Source organism: Neopelma chrysocephalum, unplaced genomic scaffold (assembly GCF_003984885.1).
Source record: "Neopelma chrysocephalum unplaced genomic scaffold, ASM398488v2 Primary Assembly neopelma1_72, whole genome shotgun sequence".
NCBI lineage: Eukaryota > Metazoa > Chordata > Aves > Passeriformes > Pipridae > Neopelma > Neopelma chrysocephalum.
Window position 1 is genome coordinate 8111846 of NW_020897732.1, and position 17190 is coordinate 8129035.

The window sequence follows — 17190 nt, forward strand, 5'->3', positions numbered from 1 at the left end:
AAAGCAGTGCTGGGCCCTAGCTGCAGTTCAACCATCTCTGCATCACTTTCTTTATCCATTGGATGGGAAGGAGAGCAATTTTAAGTGCCTTTACAGAGGTAAGCCACACTGTTTGCAACACAGCATAGTCTGTCTGACTTATATGTGGGAGCACAATTCTTACCTTCTGCTAAATCCTGCAGCCCTCCAGGGCTCCACTGGGCTCATCTCTATGCTGGTTAATTCTCCACAGACTGGCTCTCTGGGCTGGTGCTCCCGTGCAAACAAAGCTGTCGTGACACAAGAGCAATGCCTGTAAGGTTGCCCACAAACAAAGCCATGCTTACCGAGTTTATCTGCATGAATTGGTAGAGCCTGCCCGTTCCTGCCCAGTTCTTTTGGCTCAGACACCTTAATACTGACTATATCCCTTGCTATATGCTGAGTAATCTGTTGTGAGAAATGCCTCCAAAGAGGCCCCATTATGCACGCTCTCCTACCAGGCAACCTTAAAATCCTGCCTAACAGCATGCTGATTAAAGCCCCAGAAGTTTTTAAATGGTTATTTATGCTTCTCAACCATTATCTAGTGATTGTTGAAGCGCCTTGCCGAAAGCCTTCTTTGTGGTGAGTAGTGAAATAATGCAAATTGATGGGACCTGGTGCTGGTTTTTAAAGGAAAACAGGCTTCGTTGGATGACAGGACCAATGTAGTCTGTGTGAGCTGTTGAAAAGATTTGTCAAAGGGCACGTCAGACACCTCATGGTGACAATCCACACAGGAGGGTGTCAGAGACCAAAAACCTTCCTGACCTCTCTGGCTGGGCTACCTGGGCAGTGTTGCCATAAATATGGAAACAGAGAGGGGAAATGATTAGTGGAGAGAAGACATGGAGAAATCCCAGAAATACCTAAAGCTTTGGCTTCACACAGCTGCACGTGCACTGAGTTATGGATCATCATATCACACAGATTATGCATTTTGCCACCATCCCAAGGTCACAGCAGGGATCACTGCAGCTTGCTTGGACCTCTGGCATATTCTGTGGCTAGGGCTGAGATAAGGACAGGGTGAGGTTCAGGAATGGTTTAAGATTTTTTAGATAATTTAGGATTTAGGAGCTTGGCAACAGAATATACCAGAACCTATCAATCCTAGATTTACCATTTTGAACGTGATTTTGGCCAGCTGTGGTTGAAGCCATTGCTCTCTGCATGTTGCTTCAGTATCTGTTATTTAACATGAACCAATAGGCAAAATCAAGCTTGCAGACCATCAGCTTCATGGAGCAACCACCTGATAAAAAGAGAGAACAAATGTAAAGAGAAAAAGCTGACAAAGACTCCAAACTTCTAATGCTGTTTTAATTAAGGCTGATACTAGGATCAAGGTAGTCAGTGCCAGTGAAAACTAATTTTCAGGCATATTTCTATTACCTCCATGACTTTGAAGTAACCCCTAAACATGAATGAAAATATGCATGAAAGCAAAAGGTAGCTCTTTCACTGTCTCTGCTCCTCTTGGAATTGAAGGTGTTCAATGTGTACTAAAAGATTAGGAGTTTATTGGTTTCCTTCTTTGTTTGCTTTTAATTGGGCATTGTTCCTGTGACAAAGCTTGGGCTTAAAGTTACTGCATTGCAGTATGATGTGCTCAGTTGTGAGACTCAAATCCCAAATGACAGACCAACTGAGATTCCTCCCAACTAGATTTCATCTTAACTAAGTATGGCAAAGGGCATCTTTTTATTTTGGAGACAGATCTAGAAGTGAAATGTTAGAAAAATGTTTTGAATTGGGCATTTAAGCATCTTGGTGTTTAAAGCTGGAATTCAGTCCCACTCCACTGGAGTTTTTCAGAGTTATCTTGTCCAAAACATTCAATGTGAGATCCTGACAGTTCATTGTGGTATATAAAATTGAATTGAGCCTGAGTCTAGCTGTCTTAGTTCATTCACACCTGCTCCCCCTTCTTACAAGAACCCTACCTTTACTTGGTATCTACATGCAAACTGGAGAGTGTCTGCGTTCCTGTAGTGAGGTTGCAGTTTTGTGTGGAAGTCACTCAGTTTAGAAATTTAAGCAGCTAGTTAATTTTCTAAGCTCTGTAGACCCAGCACAATGTTTAAAGAATGCCTAATGTGTGCAAATTCAATTTTGCCCAGACCAAAGAAATGTAGTTGACACATCTGCCCACTTTTTTGTTGCTCTTAATCATGTTTGGCTTTTCTGGTTTGCAAGAGAGGAATCAACAGCTCCAGAGATGAGTATTATGGAGTGTGCCAGTATAGAGGTGTCATAGATGTCCGTGGAGTCACAGAATAGACTGCTGAATGTCCTCATATTAGGAAGCAGCACATCATGATGACAGTCCAACCATCAATAGACATCATACTCCTATAAAAAGAAATGAAAAATAAATGAAAAATACAGAATCACCAACAGCTGTAGCCCTTTACATTTTTTTAAGAAGTCCAAATACAACCACTCCTTGTGAATTTCCATACCAAAATTAATGTCCTTGCCCAGGAGCTTGGGAGATAGTCTGTGGATACATACTAGTGACTAAGTAGTTAATGCTCACAACTACCACTTCCAAAATAAAACTCCAGCTGCACCATGTAGAATATTTTGGGGCCATCATGTAGCCAGGTATAGAAGAACGATGGGGCCACACCATGAGTGAAAGGCAATCTAACTAATATTGAGGAAGATGTCGATTATGGACTTTATGCACAAGGTCATTTTTGTGGTTGGGCTTTCTGGCACAGAGAAACAGCTCTGGCAGGAGGAACTCACTGAGAACTCCTCTCTGTCTGTCCTGGGTATTTAGACTACACACATGTAGATCCAGGAAAATGACCTTGTTCACTTAAGCCATGATTCCTCTTTTGGCCCCTGATTGATGAGGACAACAGTGAGGACATGAAGACAACAGTGATATTGCTGATGTCCAGGTGGCTCCATCTGACTCCTCAGGGACCCGGGGTGATTTCTGTGGAATGTGATGTTCATTGTACAGTTTGGCATTTCTGATCTCCCTTGAATATGCAACACCACTGGAGCCCTCCCCTGTTTGCAGGGGACTTTGATTTGCTCTCTGGACACACGAATCACCTCTTCCTAGCTGTACACGTTGTGCTTTATCGTGTGAAAAAAGTGCTCCATCCAAACAATGTGAATTAAAGGTAAAGCAGGTCTAGAGAATTCCTTCTTTGTAATAAGTTATCCATTAAATACCACTTAAACTTTTCTTGTTTTAAAGCATATGTCAACACAATCTCAAATACTTTTTATAAAGTACTAGTAGTAAGTCATTAAAAATGACAAAAATGTCTTTAATCTATAAAAAATATTTTAATCAACTGAGATATCTTTTTCAACATAACTAAATAAACACAACCCAGACTGGGCTATCTAATCTTCAGCTCACAATGGGATGACTTTACAGCAGAATGTCAGAATCACCAGCTAAATTCATTAGGTGCTTACTGCTCTCAGGAACCTTCAGGTATGTTCTCCTCACTACTGTGGAATATCCTAGTTCTTTTTAAATATTTACAGTTGTCGAATATTTATATGGCTGTATTTCCACAGGGGTAAATGCTTGCACTGTCTGAAAGGTGGCGTGATTGAGAAATAGGAAATAACTTTTTGGTAGCCATTGATCCAAGGCAAGATAATAATTCAATACCATTTGTGAGCAGCCATTCAGAATTTTTATCCCCTTCATTTGACTAAAATGACCAGGGATCCCGGAAAAGGCAGAGAAGTTTGGAAAACAGGAGAGAAAAGAGGAAGAGCTGTTAAAAATCTATGACAATGCTGCAAATAATATTTGAGTGTCTGTAATGACATCGTTCTTTGGGACAGTTTGGTCGTGGCGCAGTTAACATCTGCTGCATTTGACTTCTGATTTTAGTTAATTTAAACACAGTTCTAATTTGAGATCTAAATGTTACAGTCTGGGACTGCAACAAAGCCACAGTTCTGGTCTGATCGGTGCCCAGAGCTATGGTAGCTCGCCATGAGTTCAAGTATAGTGGAAATTAGGTGAACAGCCCCCTCCAATTTATCTTCCTTTTTTTTCCTGTTTGCTGTGTCTGATCATGAAGCGGGACAAAACTAACCTGGTAGAAGATGTAAGGTCACGTGGCACATGGTCAGTATGTCACTGGGAGGTGATGACGCTTGCTGGGGGTCCCACATGGTAGAGAGGCCATGAGCTGCAGACGTGTTGCTCCCTGTGCCATGAGGGTGTCTCTGTCCTTTCACTTGAGAGCTGAGATCTTGTAAAGACCATGAACACCAGCTGGAGTCCTTGAGCACAACAGAGTTTCACAAGGTGTGGGCCATGCTCATCTGTGAAAGGCACAAGGGTTTCCACCAGGATGGATTTAACACCTTCATATGTTAAGATCACCACAAACCTCTTCACTTCCCACCTCGAGCACAGGCCTTCTTTGACTTGCTTTCACTACTACCTATTTGAGCTATTTTAGGGACAGTTTGGGATAACCACAGATACACAGCATTAATGTTTTAAATATAATATTTATCCTTGTAGTATATTGCATAGTTGAGAAGCTACATTGAAAGGTGACCATCTGTTCTTAAAGTACTCTAATTGAAGCTGATCTGTATTTTATACAGTGAGGCCACAATAAAGAGCAAGACGCAGCATAAAAGTTTATGATAATTATGAGCATGGTTCAAAATGTGTGCTTGATCTCTACTCATATTTCATATTTTATTGTATGACAATTATCAGATACTTCTTTTCTGTGATTCTTATTTCCTTTCATGCTTTTTTTAATTGAACAGAAGAGATCTCCACAGAGGGATTTCTGCAGTTTAGACATACTAATAGAGATGGAAATCTCTCCATGGTATTTCCCCCAAGTAAATATTTGCTGAGATTTAATAATCACAATGTCTAATGATGGACAAATTTAACCATCATTCAAAGCAGTTTTGTAAGGTAATTTTCACAGATTTATGTCTTCTCCACAAATTTAAGCTATTTTGTGTTTATAATGGAGTCTCTAATAGATAGAAGGATGACATAACCAAATGGACAATTTCCTAGCAGAGACTTCATGCTTTCCTGTATTTCCAGTGAAATAATTAATAAAATTATGGCTTGCTGCCACAGCCCATAGGGGAGACTAGACCTACAGCACTGAGAGATAGGTAAAGGTTTAGTGGGATTCTGAATTCTTGAGACTGGGAACACTGAGAAAACACAGGATCATCATCAAAGGCTGAAGGCCAGCCTTGAGGATTGCCTAGGAACAAAAAAAAAAAATGGGTATATGTTACTTTTTCCACACCTGAACCAAATTATGGACATCACAGAGAACAGCCCAGCAGAGAAATAACAGCTCTGCACAGGACCAAGAAAATGTGGACCTTGGCCCTGCCTGTCTTTCAGTGCACTCAACACTTTGCCCAACATTGAGCTCAGGGATGGTGGGGAGGAGCAGATGATGGACTGTGCTCTGCCTAAGGATGGTGCTCTGCTGCTGAGTGGGGGCTGCTGGTAAAGCTGATCCTTGGCCAAGGGTGTCACACATAAGGCTCACGACATGCTCCTGACAGCATCTGACTGGTTATCCTGGGATCCATGGAACATCCAACCCAAACTCACTTCACAGGAGAGCAATTGGAAGACTCAGAGAAGCTGTTCTCTCGAACCCAGGGACTTCTCTGAAGCTTTCTCTTCATGTTCAAGCATATGTAGATGATACATTTTTGTGGCTTTGCTTCATGTGATGGTTCAGATCTGTGGCTCAGGGCATTGGGAAATTTGTTCGTCTCTGACCCAGGCTGTCAGGTTGTACTTTCTACTGTCCCTGAGGACCGAGGGGACCTATAGTGGTAACACCTGCCAAGGTACCTTCACCATAGGGAACAACACCCTGACTTTCACCTCCTGAGAATCTGCGGGCATAAAGAGCAAATATCTTTCTTTGGTAGTGAATGTGTGACAAGAAACTAATGTTTGTATTTACTGACAGATGCCTGGTGCTTTATCCTAATTCTTCTTTATTAACTACACTGTGTTGTGTGTGCACATTTCACAGAATCACACAAATGCAGACAGATTTCTTTCTCAGTACAGGCCTTTTTACACCATTATTGCATAAAGGGAGCTGTACTGTAAAGGTGAATCGCAGCTAGCAAGAACACATTGCTTTTTACTTATTTTCTCATGCACTGTGCATGCAAGGGAGACACGAGCCACTCAATATTCATTTTCTTTCTGAAATAAATCTTCACAGTTTATATGCCTCTGTTTTCTGCAGAAAAGGGTAACCAATAGTTGAAAATTTTTGTGATTTTTTTTGCTAAAATGGCTTATTTTTGTATGAGTTTTTAGCCATATAGTAGCCTACCTCTTTTACAAAACAGTATTTCAATAATGCTTGTATTTCTCACCTCTGGGCTGTAGAGACTACGAAAAGTATCTCCCTTTTTAACAAATCTTTCAAAACTACTCAGCCCGTTAATTTCATTATAAATTGGACTTGTACAAATCCTTACAAGTATGGTTGCCCTTTGACAGTTCTTCCTGCTTTAGTCTTAGAACAGCAATGGGAACAGAACTCTTGATCACAGCAGGAATGCGTTTATGATCATGCATTGCTCAAGTCTGTTTTTATTTCTCGTTTTATGTAAAATGCTGCAGTAATCCCTTTAGAATTCCCCTCAGCTTAAATCTCAGAGACTGTTCAAGACTGCCTCTTAATGTCTCAAGAGCACTTCAGCTCACATAAGCCTCATATTCAACAGGTAAAGCCCACTTTGTTCTATAGAGATGGCTGAAGTAATGTAAAATTAAAGATTTAATCTTCTGTGGTAACTCAGACTGTCCTCAGTGCAACACAAAGACGTTAAAAGTCTGTTAACTTTTGAGCAAGTAGAAAATTCTTTGATTGGCAGTGGTCTGCTGTATTGATCCCAAAAACTATGCCACAGCAAATTTTATTACAATTGGGTGAGAAGACTTACTGCACACTTTTGGAACGCAAGGGGCTTCATTTCACTATTAGCAGGTTTTCTCCTTTATAAATTTTAATTGACAGGATTTAAAGGCAATTGAAGCCGAGACCAAACATTTTGGACAAATTAAGGAAGGATTTTTTGGGGGGTTTGTTGTTTTGGGGTTTTTTTTAAAGCTAAATTTAGACAGAAGCAGTCAAAGGAGGGACTGGGCACTTGAGCGTTCAAATAACTGGTAATTACATGAAATGGAATATAGTCTGCACACTTTTATTCTCATTAGGAACCTCACACGGGGGCTTAACCAATCTGTAACTTTAATGTGTTTTCTCCCAGTTAGTGGACAGATGCTTGCACAATGGATTCCACCAATTAATATAGTCTAGACTGATATTCAGTGAATATGGGTGAATATGGGCACAGCCAAACTTAGCATAATTTCTTTTAGCCACAGATCAATCAGGTACTTCCAAAATCCCCTACCTTGCCCTCAGCAAACCAGCAGAAGCAGTTTAAAGTTGTTTGGCTTGGTATCCCTCGAGTCTACTAACAAGTTTGCCAAGAGGAACAAATGCAGCTCACAGATGACTCCAGGAGCAAAGCAGCCAGGCATTTTGATGTTGATGCTCTGGAAGTAATTCTGGTATTTCAGTGGTGTTTTTCTACCTTGAACTGAGACCAGAAGTTGAAATATCAGTTTCTCTGTATACCTAAATGTTCTGGAAAATTGCAGTTTGCCAGACACTTAAATGAAACATTTTGTTTGTGAATAATCAGTACTAACCTGTTTCCGACGCTATGGCTCCAAATCCTCATCAGAGGTATGGAGGGCCAGGTGGGTACCAAACACAGGGTGAGCTGAATAGCATTTTAGCCTGCACTGACTAAACTTTACATTTGAACTTTACTGACAACAGTGGAAGCTTAGGTAGATTCCTCATGTGAACAACCACACATAAACCAATAATTAGGCACTATAATATGTGAGCTGAATTTTACCCAAAGTGGATAAACTCTTTTAGCTCTCTAATTTGCTCATGAAGACCACAGCCTTTGCAGTTGTCCGATTCCTTTTAAAATGTAGCACTGCAGCATTTTTGACCCGACGTTTCTGCAGTACTTAAAATTTAACATCCAGGAACTGTATCTCTTTGGAGCAAAGTTCTGAGATTTGTAAAATATACATAAAATATAGATTAAAAGATATATCTACATGGATTATAGATACAAAGAACTGAGGCTTATGGGTCATTCATTTTTCCTCTGTTTTAATAGCTCCCTATCTAGAAAATTAAGTATTTCCCTTCTCTACCTTCCTTACTATTCTTTCTATTGTTCTTACATCATGAACTGCATCCAAACTGGCTCATTCATTATAAGAAAGATGAAATTACTGGCAACATTCAGAAATTATTTTCAGTGGAGCAGTTGGGTGGCAATGGGAAGCACTCCCACTCTAAAGGTGACTGGATGTAATGCAGTGGGCCTCATTCTCCCTTTTATTGTTCCTTTTTCAGTAAAGCTCTATCTTGTCAATGAGACAAAGACCATAAGAAATCTCTGTCTTGTTCAGTTTGGAAGATGTTCTAAATCTGCAGCCAGTGGACACCTTGAGTACGAGAGACAGAGAGAAAGCGTTGCTTCAGCTGCTCTTTCTTCCCCAAAATTCCCCTGTAGCCCGACAGTAAGGCAGAAAACTTTTGGAGATGCTGTCATCCAAAACTGTTCTGAGCTTAGGAGAATCCTGACTACAGACCCTGCATAACAAGATTGTACTTTACATTGAAAGTAGAAGAAAAGTAAGACTACGTTTACTTTTCTTCTCTTTCAGAAATCAAGGGTATTTTTTTCAATTTTCAAGTACCCTCAAGTGAAAAAAAAGTATTTATTTGGGCAAATATATCTTTTGCCAAATCCCTTAACATCCCAAAGTAAAAACCTCAACATCTCGTCTAGGTTGGCTCAGCACCACCCAGAATCAGACACTTAGCTGTCTCAGAGCTGCAGTTTTAAATGGCTTGCTGAAAATGTACAGCCTCCTAGGCAATTTCATTTTGTAAATGCAGGCTCTGTGAGGAGTGCCAGGATAAAGACAGGACTATAATTACTTAAAGAAAAGGCAGAGGTTGCTCCTCCAGCATCTATCTCCCTACCTTAGCGCTTTACACCTTTGCCCATCATCACAGCAGCTGAGTGCCTGCTCTGTGAAAGACCCTTACAGTCTGGGAAGCCTGGAAAGAAAAGGTAACACATCTGCAGAATGTCCCTTAGCCCAGCTGTCATCTGATTACTCTGTCACGGGGTTGTTCAGTCTAAAGTAAGTGGTTCAGAAATATCTTTTTGAACGTACAAAAACACTGGCAACGTTACTCTACTTAAGTCCAGTCACTGAGAAATACTGGGTCTGAGGCTCCCACTAGCTTGCTATGGCTTTAAAGTAGGGTCTCAACTAAGTTTTTGTAACTTTTCAGGCTTTCAGTTGCTTATCCTCAAAGTAAGAGCAATTCTGTAGTTTGCCTAACACCTAATACAACATCCAGAAAAAGCTCTGGGGCCAGGAACCAAACCTGAGGTCTCTCTCTGGATAGTTCTCAATCACGGCACTAGAGTTGTCATGTTCTCACCTCTCCCGATGAAATACACTTGAATTTTTTACTCTTTTCACTAGTAATAGGTCAAAAAGGAGAGGCAGAGAGTGGCCCAGTATGACCAGCTGGTGTGTTCAAAGCCAGTGTGCTCTGTGGGATCAGATGTGTTTGGTCCCCTTAGACTGAGGGAGACTGGACCTGGCTGAGCTCCCCACTGCTCAAAGACATCTAGGACTGCATTTTGGGGACACTTTGCTTCACTTTTCTATAAAGACCCAATCCCCCATTATCTGGTGAACCTTTAGGCACTAAGATGATGTCACCAATACCTGCAGCCTGAATTCAGCTCTAGGTGCCTGAAGCTTTTTTTCACTGTGGCCGATGAAATCAACATTTAAGTGCTGAAGTGCTTGTTTTGCTGTTACTGCTTTTGACATTCTCACCTCATGCAAATCAATGTGTGTTTTACCACTGACTTCAATACAGCTGGAATTCTTCCTTAATGTCTTGGAGCTAATAGCCTGTTACTTGCTACAAGCTATGATTAGGCAGTTTTTGATTTATCAGAGGAGATGAAATGTTCTTGATGTACCAGTTAAAATTTGTAATCAATCCAATGCAAAAATCCTCTTCTTCCTAATAGAATATTCTGTTTCTCTCCTCTCTCTGGGAAATTCCATTATATTCTGTCATGTGTCAAAATATATCCACTGAGTATTGATATCAAGCAATTATGTGAGACAAAATCATTTGTGTATGGTAAGAAAGGAGGGATAAATGACTGCATTCTGAACTGCCTCTCTTGGTAGCATTGTGGCAAAGGCTTCAAACCTCATATGGAAATGAGAAATGCATGTAAATTACTTTGTCTAAATGGATTTTCACTAGAAGTGGAATCTAAGCAGTTCAAAAATCACTAATGTTCACTAGCAAGAGCCAAATGGCTGAGTCAACATCACTTTTAGTCTTTAGTGCTTCTTTTCTATAATGCTGAACCACTGAAATAGTCTGAAATGAAATAGTCTGATCAAACTTGGCATTGCGTTGTGCCAGATTAGTTAAGCCACAGACTGACTCATCCTTGGAGTATGACAAATGCTAAATGAGCTACTGATCCTTTGCCTTGCTGGATACAGCTCACTGTGAGACTAGGACACCGACAATAGGAGATATTAATAGTGGGTGGCTCTGTCCTTCTGTTTAATTATTCTTATTTATTCTCCATAGGTTCTCTTCACCCTACATGCTGATTTTTTTAGCTATGATGGAAAGGAGAGAAGTCCAACACTCGTAACTAAAAAACCTAGAGTCATCAAGTTTCTAAAAGTCAATTTGAGCAGGACTCAAAGTGTAGGTCTGAAATCCTTCATCTGTACATGCTACTACCTCCAGGATATGAAGAAGGAGGTGTACAACAAGCTCTAAGGAGGATTACACATTGAAGAGATAAGGACTGTGCTCTGCTGTACATCTAAGAGCATCTCTGTGCTCAGAGAATGCCTAACAGAGCTGTGCCTGTCAGGCAGCCAGGCTGGGGGAGCTGCTCCTGTGAAGGCAGATTCCTCACAAAGATACCCTGAAATCCAAAATACAGATGCTGATTGAAAGCCAAGACTTTCAGTGCTCAGTGAGGGCTTTTTTAATGTTAGCATCTGAAGTCTGACTGTGTGGAAGGTATCCTGATGTTCATTTGTTCAGGTAAAGCACAAAGAGGCAAAAAATATGGTGACAAGGCTCCCAACAGTCTTTCTCACTGCCTCTATCAGGATGCCCAAGTCATCTCTGTAAGCCTTTGCCTACAAATCCATTAAAGGACTTGAAGATTTATGGTCTCATGCTCTGTACTTGCTTTGCTCTGAGGATTTGCTTTGGGTTCAATCAGCAAAATATGCTAAATGGAAAGTTGTTCATCTTCTAGGTATATCTCCAGGCAGTTTAGTTTGCATTATTGGCCACTGTGGATATTCTTATCATGTTTTTTGTGTGCAGAACTGTCATAACTAACACAGACAGGCCCGTCCCATCCTTGTTTCGTTCAAGCTCCATGGCATCCAACATTTTTGAATTTTTACAGAACACCTTTATAGTATTAATTGGATGACAGTGCATTTAGGTAGAAAAAAAAAAGTATTTCAGACCTGGCTTGGTTTAGCTTTTTGTTCGTTGTCAAAGACTGAAACCATTCTGCCTGAATCTTTCTCAGTGGTGCTCATCTGGTACTCTGCTACATGAAATGTGTTGAGGAGATTTTTACCATTTTTAAAAAATAAAATAGAAAAACATTTAGCAGAAAGGGATGATCAGGAATACCCACTCAATTATGAAATGGAGGGCTGAGTCTGCAGGCCAAAGACAAAACAACTGTTCAAAAGCCAAGCAGGTGGTTGCACTGAGCTATGGCTGTCCACACTGTCCTGGCACTAGATACAGATGGAAGGAAACAACTGCAGCTGAAAAGAAGTATCTGCAACAACTTCTCAGCTCATTAAACCCTTTTCATATCAGTAATATCATCTACTGTTGCTGTCTGTCTCCCAGCTGACACTGAAAGCTCAGGTACAAGTCTTCCTCCTGCTTTCTGAACTGTTATGTGGGACAGTTTAAGCTGTCTCTTAACTTGATTTTGCATATAGAACCAAACATTTGAGATGCTCAGGATTGGGGATGCACTGGCCCAGGTTGCCCAGAGAAGCTGTGGATGCTCCATCCCTAGAAGTGTTCACGGCCAGGTAGGATGGGACTTTGAGCAACCAGTGGAAGGTGTCCTGGACCATGGCAGGGGGCTTGGAATGACATGACCTTTAAGGTCTCTTCCAACCCAAACCATTCTATAATTCTGGGATTTGAGAAACCTGAGCCTTCCTACTGGGATATCTGCATGACTGTGTTCCCTGGGTCTTGAGCTGTGAGTCATTGTTTGCTGCTCCTGCCCATGTTGCACCAGACCACGTTCCCATTGCTGAGGCTGGGGCTGCTCCCCTCCGACCTGCTTTCCCCTGTAGTTTGACTGCACACCTGGGGATTTCATTAAGTTAACTAAAAATAAACATTGAAACTTAGCAGATTATCTGTTACTTATTCAAATTCCATTTGGTACAGCGAAAGTACAGAGGAGTACAAAAGCTTATGATATACCTCTCTTTTACATCCTGGACATTGTAGCAAATTGGGTTCAGTCCATGACAAGTTTTCCCGGAGTAATAGTGCAAGGGCTGAAGTGCACTTGCAGACTTTAGAGAGAGGTTTGAATAGCACCTCCTGGTCAGCAGTAGCAATCCTTCACTACCTCAACCTTTGCCAAATTAATTCAATAAATGCTTTAGTATTAAAATATTGGTAAGCTGGAAAAATTAGATCTGGAAAATGAGGTATTGTCTTAGTTCAGAAAGGCATGCAAGCCTTTAATGAAGGCAGGCATGATGTCAAATGACTAATCACAAGTTTAGAAACTGCTAAATGCTATGGAAAACTACCATGGTATCTGGAGAGTATAAGACAGACCCACAAAGTAAGAAACAGCTATTGCTACTGCTGGCTCATGAAGCCATGAAATATGTTTGACATTCACTTTCCAGGTCTGTTAGTCTCACAGATACCACATCTTCCTTCAGCTAGAAATGAAACCCACTTTATCCAATAAATTGACCAGGCAAGGCTATTCATTTGACCTTAATTACCCAAGTGTTCACCCAATATTACGCAGACAGACAACATCAGTTGACACATTGGTCCTGCTAATAGTGATACTTAGCACTCCCTACCATTTTTCATCTTCAAAGCACTTTCCAAATTTTACTTAATTAATATCTTTGAAGATGCCAAACTGTTTGCTGATATTTCACTGATAGTTTCTGCTCTTTCCAAAGCAGAGGAAAAGATGCTATTTCCTAATTAGATTTTAGTAAAGACACTACTGACTTCCCCTTCTTCTCATCTGGTTTTCAGTATCCTTCTGTTTCCAGCAATCTGACCTCTTGCCAGTCGGCACCTGGGGAATTATTGCCTTACTTGCCTTTTAAATGGCAGATAACAAATTGTTGTCAAAGTAAAACCTCTCAATTTTTTTCAGACAGATCTAAACATTGCACTCTTAGCTCGCAGAACTTCAATCCCTTTAGTCGGCAACAAAATAGGAATCAATTAGTTCAAAAAAATTAAGCTCAGTGTTATAGTTTTTCTATCTTTTGAAAATGTTTCATCGGTAGAGTTTCCTGACTTTTTGCTTGTTAGAGTCTTTCAAACATTTATCAGATGCTTGAATTGCAGGCCACTGTTTCAGCGGAAGCTTTGTCAGGTTGTTGAAATATGGATTCTGGACCTTTCATGTTTTCGTGGAGCATCTAAAGCCACATACAGTATATGACATGTCATTAGCACTGCTGCATCTGTCACCATCAGATGGGAATTGGCAATTGGCAAAGTGCACTCCAAAGTCACGAAAAAGCGATTCCACTGAGGTCATGAAGCTCATAACTTTTATACACAACAGCGTATTTGAAAAAACAGAAGTATCTGCAAAAGATGGCTATATCTTATAAAATTAAATGAGAAAAGCAGATTTTCAGTAGATGGGAGGACAGGTTTTACAGAGTAGACAGACAGCAGGTTGTTAGGAGAATGCTTCAGTACTGTCTGGGCCACTCAAAAATTGCACCTTACACTACATTAAAAAACTCTCACTTGTTGAATTTTAAACGACCTAGACATTAAGGAAGATTAATTTCCTTCTAGTCCTTTTCTTTTCATTTTGTTCCAACCTCTCAACTATTTCTTCTAATTCTGCCCTAGCTATAATCATCCTTCAGATATATATCTCTCAGACATAGTGCTGTCCATCATTTGTCACAGCTTAAATACAGACATACACACTCACACTGCACACACATGTGTCTGGCTGCAGTTCTTTCATCCACAGCTCAGCAAAGAATTGAGCCTGCTTGCATTCTGTTCAACAAAGCACTTAAACATAAAAGTAACGATCAGGATGAAGTGAAGCCCATTGCAATTAGAAATGCATTGTTTAATGAAAGGTTGAGATGGACATTACTTACTGATACCTTATAAACTATAGGAAGAAACCTCCTTCCACTAACTTTCTGAGATCAAAAAACCCCACCTATTTCAGACAGACAGTGGGCACTTCTGCCAGCAGAAAATCCATCTGGCCTAACTCTAATAGGATTCTAAAAACAGTAACAGTGAGAAACACCCAGAACAGAAATACTTGCTAAAGATGTGATCAGCAGCCAGCGTGCCCCTTGGAGACTCACTGTTTACTCCTCTGTAAGTTTAGGGTGGGTTTTTCTAAAAGAAGAAAATCTTGACAAAAATATACCCATCCTACAGAAAAGAAAATAAAGGAGAAAAAAAGGGGAAAAAGAAAGCAATTTGGAGTAAAAGAAAAGAGATGAGATCTCAGGGAGGAACAATTTTAAACCGATCTATTACTTCCCCCACCACAAGCCATTCGCAGAACAAAAGGCCTCTGAGAAGCTGTGGACTAAGAGAGCTCATAGAGGAGGTACAGGAGATAATTTGTTTAAAAGAAAGAGTTGCAAAGCAAAGGTCACTTCAAAGACTGCCCAGAAATGTGGAATGCTGGTCTGCTCCTCCCTTTCACACTGCAGTGTTGCCACGTTAGTGTGCTCTATCCTACTTGTGAAATTGTTTCTAACCACAGATTATCTTGGTACCATTTTCCCTGTTCTCTACACAGTTTTCAAGACTAAACTGTTCTCAAAGCTCCAGGACTGAAAGGCGATATATTTAGTTGCAAAATGAACTATCTTGGTTTGTTTGTTTGTTTGTTTTTGACAGCTGTATTTATAATTCATCACAGATCGCTCAGCTGGGTTTTCAAAGCTTTTCTTTAATTGTGCTTATTCTTCTGGAAGTGACCCTGTACATCCTGCACTGGTTGAAACTGGATGACAAAATTAAAGTCAATGAAGAACTTCACTGTCCTGTACCAGCCAATTATAAAGCAAGTACATAAGCTGTGCAGAAAAAAAAAGCTTTGTCATACAATTAAGAAACCAAAACCATGTTGCCCTTCCTGATTCTGAGGTATTTTGGTCCATTGTCATCAGTTTGGACACCTCTTCAAGGATAATATTTTGTTTCTGGGCCATTCATAGTGTTCCATTTCCTTTCAGTTCACTTCCCATTTGGCATAGCACGACGCATCTCGAAGTGGGTCTCCGTTTGCTCCTGTGACTGAGATGGATGCAAATGTTTTGCATGAAAGCAAGGCAGTTTCCCAGGAAGTCTTTAATAGTTTCTTTTTCTGTCCATTATTTCCAAGAATTCAAGTTCACAAATGTATTATAACTATCAGGAACACGTAAGTTTAAGTAAAAATTACACTGAAAGAAGATTGAAGCCTAGTAGTATGTGCAAAGCCATTCTGGTTTTGTAAATCTTATTTCTGCTAAAATGAAGGAGTCTGAAGAAGATGCTACAGACTTTTACTTCTCTAGGACTACAGCAAGTCCAGCCCTCATTGGCCATGCTTTAGAGCATTGGCCTTTGGTAGCATTGTAAACATAGAAAGGAAAAGAAAAAGAATTTTTTGCCAGTCTGTTGCTTACCCCTTCTGCAGACTTATTTTTCTCCAAATATGTGTATGGTAACACTTTCAAAATGAAATCAGCATCTAATCCATCCATGACTAATTTAACTTGTAGGAAATAAAGAACAAAAAGAGTGCTTTTAGATAAATCCTAATTAATTGTACATGCAAATATCTTGGATGGATGTGGTCATGCAATTCAATTAGATGACTAATTATGTCGGAATTATAATACCATATTTAAATAGATAAACACACATAAAAGTGCCTGCCCAGGAGTTTGCATGCTGGAGACTGGGAAGAGAATCATTTATTGGCTCTTTAGTGCCACCTGTTGAAAACTGAAAACTCATGCAAATGAATCCGTGCACCAATTAGGCATCCATTTAGAAGGGGAACGTCCATCGCTTGGCTCATGTGAAAGTCATAACCTTCATAATTTAACAGCTGGGAGGGAAGTATTTCAAACATGGTTGTCACCCTGTGAAGGAAAGCATGACATACCACTGGGGATGCTGGGAAGCATCTTGGGACATGTGGCACATTCATAAGATCACATCCGTTCAAATACTGAACTGGTTTCCCTTCTTGCCCGTAAGACACCACAGGAGATATATCAAAATAGGCATCCTGATTTCAGAAGCCTCCTCTTCCATGAGTAATTCCATAGCAGTGCTTCTCTGCTAATTAAGAGCAAGACCGTGCTGTCTTGGTCATGCAGAGTTTTGCTGGAACCAGACTGATCACTTGTAGTGTTCTGTGCTATGCAACACGAGGAGGGGAATGTACCTGCTGTGTCTGTGGGAAAAAACAGGACTGAATTCCATGTAAGTAGCTCTGGGAGTTCATTGTGCCTTATTGTGACAACATGGTGGCCAAGCTGCTGATCTCAGCTCTGAGGTGAAAAGAACAGATCAAAGTAAAAAGGGTTCTAGAAGTTCAGTTTTCAGAAACAGTATTTCTTGCTTGCTTTACTCTTTTGCTCTACAAAGAGCATCCCTTTTAGACTATATTTGCCCTTTGGTTATAATTTATGATCAAGTTCTA